The sequence below is a fragment of the Falco rusticolus genome, chromosome 2 (genome assembly GCF_015220075.1).
Source record: "Falco rusticolus isolate bFalRus1 chromosome 2, bFalRus1.pri, whole genome shotgun sequence".
Taxonomy (NCBI): domain Eukaryota; kingdom Metazoa; phylum Chordata; class Aves; order Falconiformes; family Falconidae; genus Falco; species Falco rusticolus.
Window position 1 is genome coordinate 36,353,677 of NC_051188.1, and position 12,993 is coordinate 36,366,669.

Consider the following 12,993-nt stretch of genomic DNA (forward strand, 5'->3'; position numbering starts at 1 on the left):
TTGCCTCCTCCTCTCCCCATAAAAGACCAAACCTGCAGTGCTGAAAATTCTGCTTAGTCAAATAGAAAGAAATTGTATGTGATGATTCCCTCCTACCCCCAAATGTTAACAAAACTTACATCCTGTCATAAAACAGCAAAACAACTAGTCAGATTTCCAGTAGCCTGAGTCAATATTGATGACTGCTTTATAGCGAAAGGCTTACATGCTCTGTCTCCTACCAAAACTTATTTAGAAATTACAGCTGGGCTGCATTCTGCTGCCAGTTATATCCACACTGTCCTCTACCAACTTTTGTGAATGTAAGAAATGGCAGAATTTGGACCATTGGATACAGGGTGCTGATCAAAGAATGACTTAATTTTTAGCAGGTAGTTTAAAGTCCAAACTCAGAAGATGTATTCCAGAGCAGTGAACTTGCAGAGTGAAGGTGAGGGCAGAATTTGGCTCCAGTTGATTGAATTTAAAGTTCTACTTCATGATTAATGCAGCTCAATGTTCAAATACTACAGGTATGTTCCAAAGTGATTTTTAACATTTGGATTGAAAGCAGGCTCTGGATAATGGCTATTAAATACATTTGAAATGTTTTATCCTGTGGTTCTCCTAATATGCTGTTCTGACTCATAAGGGAATGAGCTGAGTGTATCAGAAGTGACACAGACTCATTTTGTGTATGCAGCTTGTGGGAGAGAAGTTGCACTGTAGACACTTGATGTACCAAAAGAAAATTCATAATACCTTGGAGTTACCACACCCTGTGGTTTGTGAACGCAGAATGTTCTAGTCGCCAGCTGAATCTAATGTTTTAAACTAAATAGAAGTGGCCATCAGTAATTGGCAAGTTAAGCAACCAAAATTCCAGTAACTGATGGCCTAGAAATTGAATATTTATAGCTGGGGGGGGGGGGGGGGGGGGAGAGGGGGGGGGCGGGGAAGGAAACAAAAAAAGCAAAAAGCTGTCTGTACAAGGTCACTGTGAACTAATCCTCAACCCACTATTGAGTTGTGTCACAGAAACGATTTCCTTTTATGCCTATCATGAATTTGTGTTCCTCTCAATTAGGTGAGTGGAGCAATACTTAAAATCTGAAATTGATTTTAACAAAAAGTGACACTTCAGGATAGAGTTTAGGTTAGGGCACAACTGGAGATAATTTGATTTATAATTCATGCTTTAAAAAATAAATAACTTTCAATGACACTTGTTTAAGTAATGTCAACTTTTTTACTGTAAAATGGAGTTGTCAGAATGCTAAAAAAACTCCACATTTTTTTTCCCCACTGACAAGTGTAATAGTTACTAAAAGACAGAAAATTATACTTTTCCTACAACGATGTAATGTCTATATAAAGCAATTAATTCATGTGTTGATGCTACTGAGTAGTAAAGATTAAATTGTAGTGTAAAATCCCTATGGAAAATATGATTCCTTTTTTTACAGTGTTCACTGTATAATATCAATCATGATTTTTTTTTTTCTTCTGAGATCTATATAAAACTAAAAGAGGAATTTCCTCCCATAAAAAGGTGTGTTGTGGTTTCTCTAAGAGTTTTCATTATGACAACTGTGGGAAATGTTAACCATAACTCCTCATAGCACATACTGGTATATCCAATATTTTTTTACTTTCCCTGAATATCTACACAGAATGTTTTGAATGTCGAGATGGTCCAGCCAGTAGATGAGGAAAAATTCATTTTTCCCTAATGAACAACCTGTTTAAACATACTTATTGATATTATATTTTTGTAGTTGTATTGACAAAACAAATACACAATATGAAACAGAGTGGTTGGTTTCTATTTAGGAAAGGCGCAGAAGTAAAGTAGCTAGATGGGAAAATCTGATCCTCTTCACTATAATTTTGCATTGCTAAAATCCATTTTGTATTCTCCATCTCCACATCCCTGGAGTAAATTTTATATAAGATTTGCATTTAGAATGTAGACACTACTTTGTGTCTGGTCCTGTACTTCTGCCTCATGTAAAATTCAAACTAAAGACTCAGGGAGAAATAGTAAAAGATCAGCCCACCTCTCTGGGTCTACTGTATCCATAATCACTCCAGGAAACCTGTGTCTGGAAAAGTAAATTGCACAGTTAGAAATCAAAAGTATAGCCAGTGGAAAAAAGATACAGAATTCAAACAGCTGCTTTATCATCTCCTTTCATTAGTCAGTTCAGAAAAGCAGTTTTCTTCATTACCTCAGTAAGGGAAAAGTAAACGATTGTCTAAGTGTTCTCTAGTGAATATTCGCTTTAGTTTTTCCAAATACATTACTGAACCACGAGAATCTCACGGTATGTAATTCGTACAATGGAACTGTATTTCTTCACTCTCATTTTCTTGGCAAGTATTCTCTAGCAGGAGGCTGTTATTAAAACTTTATGTTTATATATATATACATACTTATATATCTATGGATATATATACACATGCTAAATATTATATTACTTGGTATATCCAATTGAGTCTATTAATATTTAAAATCAAATAAATAATTTCTTTCTCAGTAAGATCCAAATTTTCTTACTCTTATTAGGAGCGCATAACAATTTTTTTGCTTTGCTTACTAATAAGAGCTAGTAAAGTCAGTAGGCTTTATGGTTCCCTTATTTCTCATGAATAGTATTTTATTCTACAGATAGCCCAATTTATATCAATGAACACCTGTGGAGCAAAGCATTACTTAGTGACTATGGGTTTCCGACTGACCCAGAATGATCAGCAGTTAAATAAAATACTGCCTGAGTAAGAGTGGTATAATGTTGCCTCTCTTTAAGTGACTTCTGTAATACGTTAGTCACACGGTTTAGCAACTTGTGTGTTTACTCACTACTTTGTAGCATCCAGCTATGTACCACGGTTGCATGTGTTACTTAGTGAATCGATGAACTTCTTCAGTACCATGAAAGTTAAGTAATTTAAACATGCATACATACATGTATGTATAAAATTTTGGATGAACATCCAAGGGTGCTGTATAGCTTCAGCTTTTCTTGGTGTATGAAACTTGCAAGTGCTTAGGGACTCTTTGTGATCTGGTGTGGGCATGAGGTTCATGCCTATGAAGAGCAGTTTCGTAACATACTGGGAAGTTAAAACAGCTACACTTTAGCAAGTGTCACTGCTTTTAACTTCAGCAATCATATTCTAAACATACTTTAGATAGGCCAGTGCTATACACTTACCATCACCAGATTCAAAATTCCATGTGACCTTTGAATCACTTAAGGTCTAAACTATTCATTTTTATTGGTGAGAAAAAAAGAGGAAAGCAGAAAAAAATGGAAACTTAACATGCCTGAAAGAAAATTTCTGTTCACTCTAGAGCTTAAAGACTACTGGGCAAATTCCGTTCATCTCATTCTGGTGAGTAAATCAAGCTGACCTACTCACCTGACTAAGAGAAACAAAATTTAGATTTATTTTGAAGAGCAGACATTACAAAAAGAAATACCATGTACAACATACACATATATGTTCATACCTCTCCTGTCAAAAAGTTCTGAGCTAATCAGTTCACTTTTTCCTGGGTGAGTAAGTCACAATTTCTTCTTGCAGGTTTATAATAGATAAAAAAATGGAGAGAGAAAGGGAAGCAAACAGTTTCTTTTAACAAGTAGGTTTTGGAAATAGGTTCCTCAAAGTGACATAACAGTTATGTACAGAACTACATATGCAAGTAGGGTTGATCATCCTAGGCACTATTTATTATTATACTTGTGGTGCAACTTGGAGAGGTTTGTAAGTATATCAGGAATGGCACAGGCATGAATAATGAAAACGGTGGTCACAGCATTTGCTAAACGACAGCTAAAAAAGAATGCCTGTGTTGCAAGAAGTGCTCAAGCTGGGAATCACTGTAGCTGCTGTACTAGGCAGTTCTGTAGCATTTTAAGATAAAGTACAGATCATTCTTAATACTTCAGGCACCTGATGTTTATGATGTGTCAACAGATTACTGTCAAGTCCCAGTGCAGCTTCATTGCCAGGTGTCTAGTAGTACCTAGGAAGATAGTCTTCATGGGAAATAGAAAACATAAGCTATATTAGTGCTGCTCTGCCTTTAGATATACTATCCCATGCTTTACTTTGAGAAACTTCAGCCCAGAAATTTCAAGATTGCAAAAAGAACTGTGCAGTTGCTGCAGTATAAGGAGAAGCAACCTTCTTCACAGAAGTTGCATCCGTTCTCAGTGATTTAAATTCCTATATGAAAACAGAGGTATTTATTCTTTATTTTTATATCTTCTGCTGCAAATGAGGAATATTATTCTCTCTCACTAGAGCTAGTAGAAGTTAACATTTTGCACCAAGAGGTTGCCAGGTCATTTCTACACATTGGCAAGTTTGTAGGTTCGTACTCTGTAATTCCCAAAATTTCACAGCTCCATATTCTAGGGCTGTATCTAAGGACACTAAATTGTCATCACATGAAACTTCAGAACTACCTGTCAAAGATACATTATGGTAGTTTTTGTAGTGTTTTACATGGTTAGATGTCTTGCAAAATAACCTCAGTGAATGTTTGCATTGTGTAAATACAGTCTGTAGTTAGTATGATTTTGTGTTACATCATGCTGTAGCTTTAGTTTTACTTATTCAGTTAAATCAGTGCCAGGGTTGGCTGTGTAAGAATTTCAGGACAGGTTCTTTTCTATATTTTCATGAAGCATTGTTTAATTTTTTTTCAAGGTATGCTGCATAGTACAGTGACACAAGTATATGTATTTCAGGACCAGATCTGGCAACATACTGCTCACTATGGCATCTGCCCTGGCTGCTGAAATAGGCAGAGGAAGCAGAATTGGGCTCCTATTCTGCATTACATCTGCTCTGGTCTTGACCTTGGGCTCCTTTCTGTCATTATTTACATCAATGTTATTTCAAAAGGATCATTCCTGATATATAGGTCCATATAAAAAAAATAAAATATCTAAAGAACCAGAGCAAGATTATATGCTGTAATACAGAACAATAAACACAATAGAGAAAAAGACAATTAAGGAGTCTGAAGTAGAATATTGCTATCACGAGGAAGTACATGGTATTGCCAGAACAGGAATTCTAGTTAGCCAATAAATTAAGAATAATAGCATCTCCATAGAACTTGCCGTTTTATAAAATCTAAGAGTTGAAGAAAGTTAGTGCAGTTAAAATAAAAGACATGAAGCAAGTTATGAGGATTTACCAGATCACAGCTCTTAATGGCTCTTAAAGTTGTCTGAGCTTTCCTCATCTTGGTGCTCCCTGTCAGTACCTAAGCTTAAATGGGAAAATCCATGCAAATTTTCCCTTAAATGGGAAAATCCACAAAATTACCAGTGAAACTTCAATGACTGATCCTTTGAGGAGTTACCTTTAAACAGTAGGTTTGGTCAGGTTTCTGTTATCCTCACCCAGGCTGATGAAAAGGCTTGTTCTTACATTTCAGTCAATAAAATAATTTTGACTTTGTCAATGATTTCAGTGGTTCAAGAGTAAATTGTGATTAAGACCCTTACAGAGTGCAGCTAAGAATAGTATGATTCGGTCATTTTTTTTTAGATTTCAGGTTTTTGTGATCTTTTCTTACAGGTTCTTTACAAATAATTAAGGAGACTGGAAATAATTTAGAGGATATTGTAACTATGACGTGAACTGTAACATAGAATCATAAATCGTTTAAGTTGGAAAAGACCTTGAAGATCATCAGGTTCAACCATTAACTTAGCGTAATCAGGTACAAAACTAAAATCAAAGACTCCATTGAACATTATTGATGAACATATATTTCCACATTTTCATATATTTTTGAAAGGGTGTATAATAGAGCATTATTCTTAAAATTCAGCAAATACTTTTACATGGAAAATTATCATTAGGTACTTGTAAAATATTCTCAAATGTCAGCTGGTATTAAGAAAGCATAGATACAACCTGGCTTCTCTAATGAGTCAAAAATGTAATTAAAAAAAAATAATTTCTTCCCAAGTCACAACATTTGGCTGTAAAACAGTTAGGATTTTGTTTTCAAATGAATTTTTTTTTCTTCTTTTTGTTCTTTTTCTCCTAGCATTTTTCCTTCCCAGGAAACATTACCATACTGGGTAATACCATACACATATGTTTTTAAAGATTCTGCTTGATTTCACTTTCTTTTGTTATTTCTACAAAAGTTAAAATGCCTTGTCAAATTAGTTTTAGGTTTCGCTATGCAAGACACTCATTCTGCAAATAAAAAGTGTATGTATATGGGTTGTTTTCTTCAGAAAGAAAACATAATAGGATGCATGGCAGAGGTCTTGAGATACCTCTTCAAGACTGAGAAGTGCCTGCATGTATAAAGAAAAGGCATTTTGACACTAGTACTAGTATTTTCCAACAGGTAAGAATTTTCTGTGAAAAGAAGTTAAACAATGATTTGTTGACCGGAGCAGAAACACAGCTCTGTTTTTATCTTTAAAAGTATAGAAGCAATCCTTTGATGTCAAAAGGTCAGAGTAGAGCAGTTGGGACAAATTTTTGCAGCAGATAGCCTGAGAGCTTTATACTTTCAATTGTATCTCTACTTCAGCTGTAAGAAGAGAAGTGGTGAAATTAATGCTAAAGGGCTCAGAAATAAAGGAAACAAGTGAAACTCTCAGGAGACTGCAGGCTCTTACTTAAATAGAAAAGAAAAAAACCAACAAAAAACAAAACAAAAAAAAGAGAGAAGAAGAAAAAGGTACAAGGAAAAAAGGGACAAAATTATTTTTGGGGAAATGTTGCTTGAGTTTGTTTCATTTGTTATGTTTTTAAGGGGAGAAAAAAGAGAGTAACTAGTTGCTGCTTTCACTGATAGAATAAGGTGACATGGACTCTTGTGCAGCCTGCCATAAATTTTAGCCAGGGTGCATTCTAAGCTCTGGTAATATATTTGTTATGGTCTTTTTAGTGCAACCTTTGTTTTTAAGTCTGATGTAGACATTTTTTTTTTTTTTATTAACAGAAGAAGATACTGGATTATTTACTATAAATCCTATGAGAAAGAAAAAAAAAATTATTAAGCATTTTAGATTAAATACTCAGTATTAAGTAATACATTCAAGAACAAGCAAATGCATATGAATGTCCCTGTTAATTAGGATATTAGGCAGTGCTTTAAATAACCTCCTTGAGCAATCATATATTTTCTAGCTAAATCCCAAAGGCTGCTGATACAATTCCTGCTTATTAAGGTCACATGAGAACCATCTCTTTCTTCTACTGAATTGCTTCTACTAGTTAGTGGTGTTACCTATACAGAAAGGATAGCAGAAGATCAATTAATCTCACTTGTTTGAGATGAGATGATAGTTCCTTTCTTTGTCTAGTGTCCTCAAGATTGAAGAGTCCATCTACATATAAAGATATAAATGCATAGTTTCAGACAATTTTTAGTGCTGCTTGCACAGAGGGACAGCATAAAGATCAATTTGCATCTCACTTTTGTGCAGTGAGGGGATATATTCTCTTTCAGCCCTCAAGACAATCAGTCCCATGCTGATCTATTTTCAATTTAGTACACTATAAGTGATCTAGGCAAGTAAAATCCTTCTAATGAACAGAATTTTATTTTAGCCATGGACCTTTCTACGGGCTTGGCGATGTATGTATCAGATCAGAGATCCTCTGGTTCCTAAAATGCTTTTACCCATAATAGAAAAGTTTCTAATCACATCCTGTTCCCTGCTGGGTGGTTGTGTGCAGCCGCCTCTGTGGCACGCCAAAGGAGGACTCTAAAGGGGAAAAGAAAAGTCTTGTTACAAGATAAAAATGCATAATTTCAGCTGTGTGGGTGGGACCTCTGAACAGTGCATTGTAAATTCTTGCAGTGATAGACATGCAAAATTAGTTTCAGGCGGTGTTTCAGACCATCTATTGATATATGTGTGACACGCTTGTATTTGTCTGTACTAGTTCCAGTGACACTATGATTACTGGTATTTGCAGTCCTTGCCCTGGAACACTTCCAGGCAGTTTTATTGTATTGAAATGGCTCTTACAGTTCATTGAGCATCCAGCATAACACTGCTGAATATGATTGGCGCGTTTGCATATATTTATTCAAAAAAGAATCAGGCAGTTAAACTGCATAATTATGGGAAAACGAATCATAACAATAAAAGACCATTTAAGTTAACAAGCTTTGTGATCAAAGGATAAATACAGGTTGGATAAATGAGACTCTAGATGTAACTAATCTACATAAATAGGCTTTGGTCTGATTAGAGGAAAGGAATATATTAAAATCATCTAAAGGTATTAAAAAATCTTTTTACTTCAGTACTTTTATAATGTCTAGTTCTATTTCATCACATTTTTAACATAACTACTCAATAAAATTAGCTGTGTTCAGTGATAAACTACTTTTACGTGGTTTTATTTCTTGATTAACAATGTTTACAGTACAAAGAAAGTCTAAACTAACACAAGTAAACAAAAGTAACATCAGAAGTTTTGGTTCTAGTTTGAATGAGTCGTGTCAAAAACCTTAAACATGTTTTAATGTCTTAATTTATTTTTTTTTAATGTTGCAATGTTTTTTTTATTGATTTTTAATTAAAGAAAAACATTAAAGGGAACATTTAAAGGACAGTTTCTTGTTTACTGTCTTTATCAGCAGAGAGCAGCCTTTGTAGTGTTTGAAAGCTGGTGCGTTAAAAATCAATTTCAAGTCTTCAAAGCTATAAACTCTTGCTTGCTTTGTAGATATATACTGTTTTTAAAATCATTGGAAGCACACTTGACAATTGAATTAAAAACAAAAGGTATATAATGGCTTCATCAAAATTTGAAGGATTTTAATGTATTTTTAATAATAGCTAAAGGATTTTTTTTAATAGAGAGCAGACATGTGAATCACAATTTGTATTTTTTAAATGCATAATTTGTTCCTAAAGACAGTTATATGTATTCTTTGATTAATACAATTTTGTTTTAAACTTCTGATGGTGTTATTCTGTTGTTTTTAATGAATGCCATGAATCAAACACAGAACATGTCAGTCAGTCTCTTTACTTACTATATTTTTGTCTCGTTCTTTGCTGATTGCTAAGAAACCATTTATGGTTAAGCTTGTTTAGCTACAGCTCAGTTTAAAAAAAAGGTGAGCTGAAGTGGGCTAAACAAAGTTTCATTAATTCTTAATGAAAATATTTGTATTCTATAAAATTTTAAAGGTGACAAAGTAAAGAACATTGTTTTAATAACGGACCTCAGATTCAGCGCTTGGACTTTGCTCCTACACAGTATTAAGGAAAAGACTCTTTTTCCACAAATCTAGAGAGAGCACGTCATCATGTCCTTAATCAGTGCATAAGCAATTTTGAGGCCTATGGAAACTTACTTATATATGTGCAATTACATTAGTATTATGTCTTTCAAGGCATGATCCTTAAAACACTTATTCAGTGAATATTTTAATTTAGATCAATAGAACCATTGACTGAATAGATCACTTACAGGAGTGGGGTTGCTGATGTGCATAAGCGTGTGCAGAATTCAGTCCAGAATCTGTTAGTCTGTGTTAGCTGAACTGCTCCCTGTTGCTTCTCTCCTCTGCTTTAAAAACACTGCAAAGCTGCAGAAGCTGTTCACTTATCCTCCAACTGCATTCTCTAGTACTCTATTGAGATAGTCCTCATGTCTGAATATTTGATATTTTTGCTTTTTTGCATAGACTTGCGTAATTTGATATGCGGATTTGAAGATCATAAAAACAATCCTGCTTTGATGATCATGAGCAAGATTATCCAGCCACAGCTGTAAAGTACCAAGTGTGCTCTTTTCTGATCTCTCTATTTCAGTGGATCAAATGACAATAAGAATATAGTGGAATTTAGAGTGCTTGGGAAATAATGAGTTTAGAAGCCATTTAGAAATGGCAGCCACAAAGCCTTAGAAACTATTTAGATTTCTGGACTGTATGTCAGATCACATAACTGTGTGTATGAATGCTTATGTGGAGATACATAGATAAAAGAGCAGCATGGACTCAAAAAAAACATTTAGCTGGATAAAAGGCATTGTTAACAACCAATGTGCATCTAGGTTTCTTTAGATATGGTGTATGATCTGTACATAGCTGTGTAACAGTGTTTTGGAAGATGCAGTCAATCTGCACCTTTTGCTGCAACCTAGAAAACATCAAGTTTAGAAACAAATGCTGTTGTCTTTTTTTTTCCCCGAGGCAAGAGTATAGGTAAGGAAGGGCCTCATTTTCCAGTTTATGGTGGAAGTTACACGTCTTGAAGCTTTTTAGCCCACTATCAGACCAAGATTTAGCGTAATGATGAAAAGAAGGTATAAGTCATGTCACATATGAGAATAATCAGCTCTCAGTTGCTTCCATCAACTGTGTTAGGTATTAAAAGCACACGATAATTTGCATATCATAGCTCCGAGGCAAGGAATGTATCAGTTACCGCTGGGTGAAAAAGAGGGGCAAACAAAATGTTTTATGTTATTTCTTTCAATGAATAGTCTCCGTTTTGTCTCAATCTGTAAATGCATGTTTTCTGTTTAAATCACCTGTAGCTTCTTTTCAGGCCTAACAGGATATAGTATTACAAGGGACTGAAGTAACTGGATACATTTATTTTATTATTTGTTCATTGGCCACCACGTATATGATCTTTCCCAACAGTATATGTCTCATTATCACAACAACGTGACAGTAATGGAATAATAATTCCTTCAAGCATGAAATAACTCTTTTTAAGTACTTTCCTGTGCTCATTTGTTTCAAACAGGCTTCCAGAAGTTTGAAGAAAACTTTTAATTTCAGTTCATTTAAAGTATATGTAGACCACACACACTCTTTTCTTCATCCCCTGATACTGGCAAAGGAACCTTAGGAACAAGTAGCTGGATTTCCAGATTTTCACCTACTTGCTAGTCTACTTCACTTGAATGAAAGTAAATCAAGAGAAAGCTGTTTCTATTGGGCAAATGTAAGCTTCAGAAATTTTGGTTAACATTGGCAAAGATGTTTAGATAAAGATAAATTACTTGCAGTCATGCTGGTCTTGCTGATACCAGTGAAGGAAGAAATAGGCATTTGTGTTGAATAGTTGTGGGAGGAGAGGACTTCATTTAAAGGAAAGGTTTTGTCCTGATTTAAATTTTGAGCCATAGGTTTTCTATAGTATTTTATAATAAAGACAATTACATAGTAATTTGGGTTACAATGCATGCCCAGTTCCCCATCTCAAAACCCAATTTGTTACTACCTGTGGCTATTTCTATTAAAAAAGAAACATAATTACTATGAGTCTCAGCAGTCTAGGAGTAAATTTTTGCAATTACAATACCTCCCTTGGGCAGATGTGTGAAAATGGCAGATTAATTCCTGCCAGTATTTGTCTATTCCTTGCACATCCTTAAGATTGCTGGTAGCTTGTATTATCATTATATTGATTCTGTTTATTATGCTGTGGTTAAGGTTAAAGCAACAATCCTATTATAAACCTTTAGGAATAGGGCTCTATACCATTACCTTGTAAAGTCTCTGTGCTGAAGTTTGTTACACAAAGTCCTAGGAGTGAGATCTTAATTCTGTTTTCATGGAAAGTGAATGAGTTGGCTCTTGATCTTAGCATATTTTAGAAGGACATTTTGTATTTATTACTTTGTGCCTGAGAAGATTTAAACAAAAACAGCAAAGGAAACCTAGTATAGTCATTCTTAGGAATTTATGGTGAAGCTAACAAAGTTGCATGTGAAGACCATATAGTAGTATTTAGAGTATAGTAAATAATTTGTTTTATTCCCAGTGGTACAGCAGCGTGCTTATTTAGAAAGAAGCACCAGTAAGTTAAGATGGCCCTGAGGTTATGTTTATAACTTTCCATGGATATAATGTAGTTCATCTCCTAATGAGCTTTTCTACCTGAAAACAAGTTTTGAGGGCGTATGTGAAGAACTACATGCAAAGGCTCTGCTTTGGGAGATCACTCTCTGCAACCAAGCACCTAACTCCATGTTGAATTTCAGTGAAGTTAGAAGTTGATGTGGCTTCATGTTGGCTCATGATCCACCTGCAGGGAGCAGCATTAGTCTGTGTTACACATTATCTAGTTTGAATATTCAGGAAGAGCAGTGTGAACAATCTTAACACGTTATTTTTTTCCCCTTTGCACGAGTTTTTGTTTGGAATTTCTTGCACTGTACCTGTGGTATTTTCATGTCTTACCATTTCGCGACAGGCTTACACACACACACGCATACACACACTTCCGAATTCTGAAAAAGGCTTGGGGGACTTCTGTGAAGTGGGCATTATTTAATGAAGATTGCACTAAATTTTTTATTTGAAAGATCATGATTTAAAAAAAAATATATATATATATGGATCCTTCAGTTGCCATTGCATGCACTCCAGTTTGAAAAAAGTGCTCACATGCTCGGTAAGCATTCTGCTAATAAGATAGAGAGGCAAATCCATAATTTAATCACTGTATTTTAACTAACCCCTCAGTCAAACATTATCATTCATGTTCAGTACCTATATCTATAGTGAAACTTGCAGCAGTGTCCTAGATGTTGACAAACCAACATTAGTTTGGAACAGAAAGAAGACTTCCTAATCCACAGCAAAATCTGGTCTTGGAGTCTTCATATGGCAAGCTGTAATGAGAGGGGTAATCTAGAACATTTTTTTCACAGGCTTTTAAGAATTTACAGGTCAAAGTCAGCCTTTAAATACCTAGAAGTTTATAGATTACCTGTGGCGATCCCTAGATAAGTGTGTGTTGTGTTCTAGACGGTGTGATCCTATCGAAAAAGAGAACATTTTTTTTTCTTGTTCTGAATCTAAGAGTCCTGTGTGAAGTCATTGCAGCAGGTTAACACTGAAGTGACATAGTTGTGTATGGATGCACAAAGCTCTACAGCAGGAAGGCCTTATTTTTTCTGTCCAAGCCCACTTGATGACCCCTACTATATTCATGGTGCATTTGATCAAACTTTCTTTTTTATGAG

General features: G+C 34.9%; 1 protein-coding gene across 1 annotated transcript in view; it reads left to right on the top strand.

The window, feature by feature from the left end:
- Positions 1–12,993, top strand: part of PCDH17 (protocadherin 17) — an 89,516-nt gene that overhangs the window by 5,816 nt on the left and 70,707 nt on the right. The window lies entirely within an intron of this gene.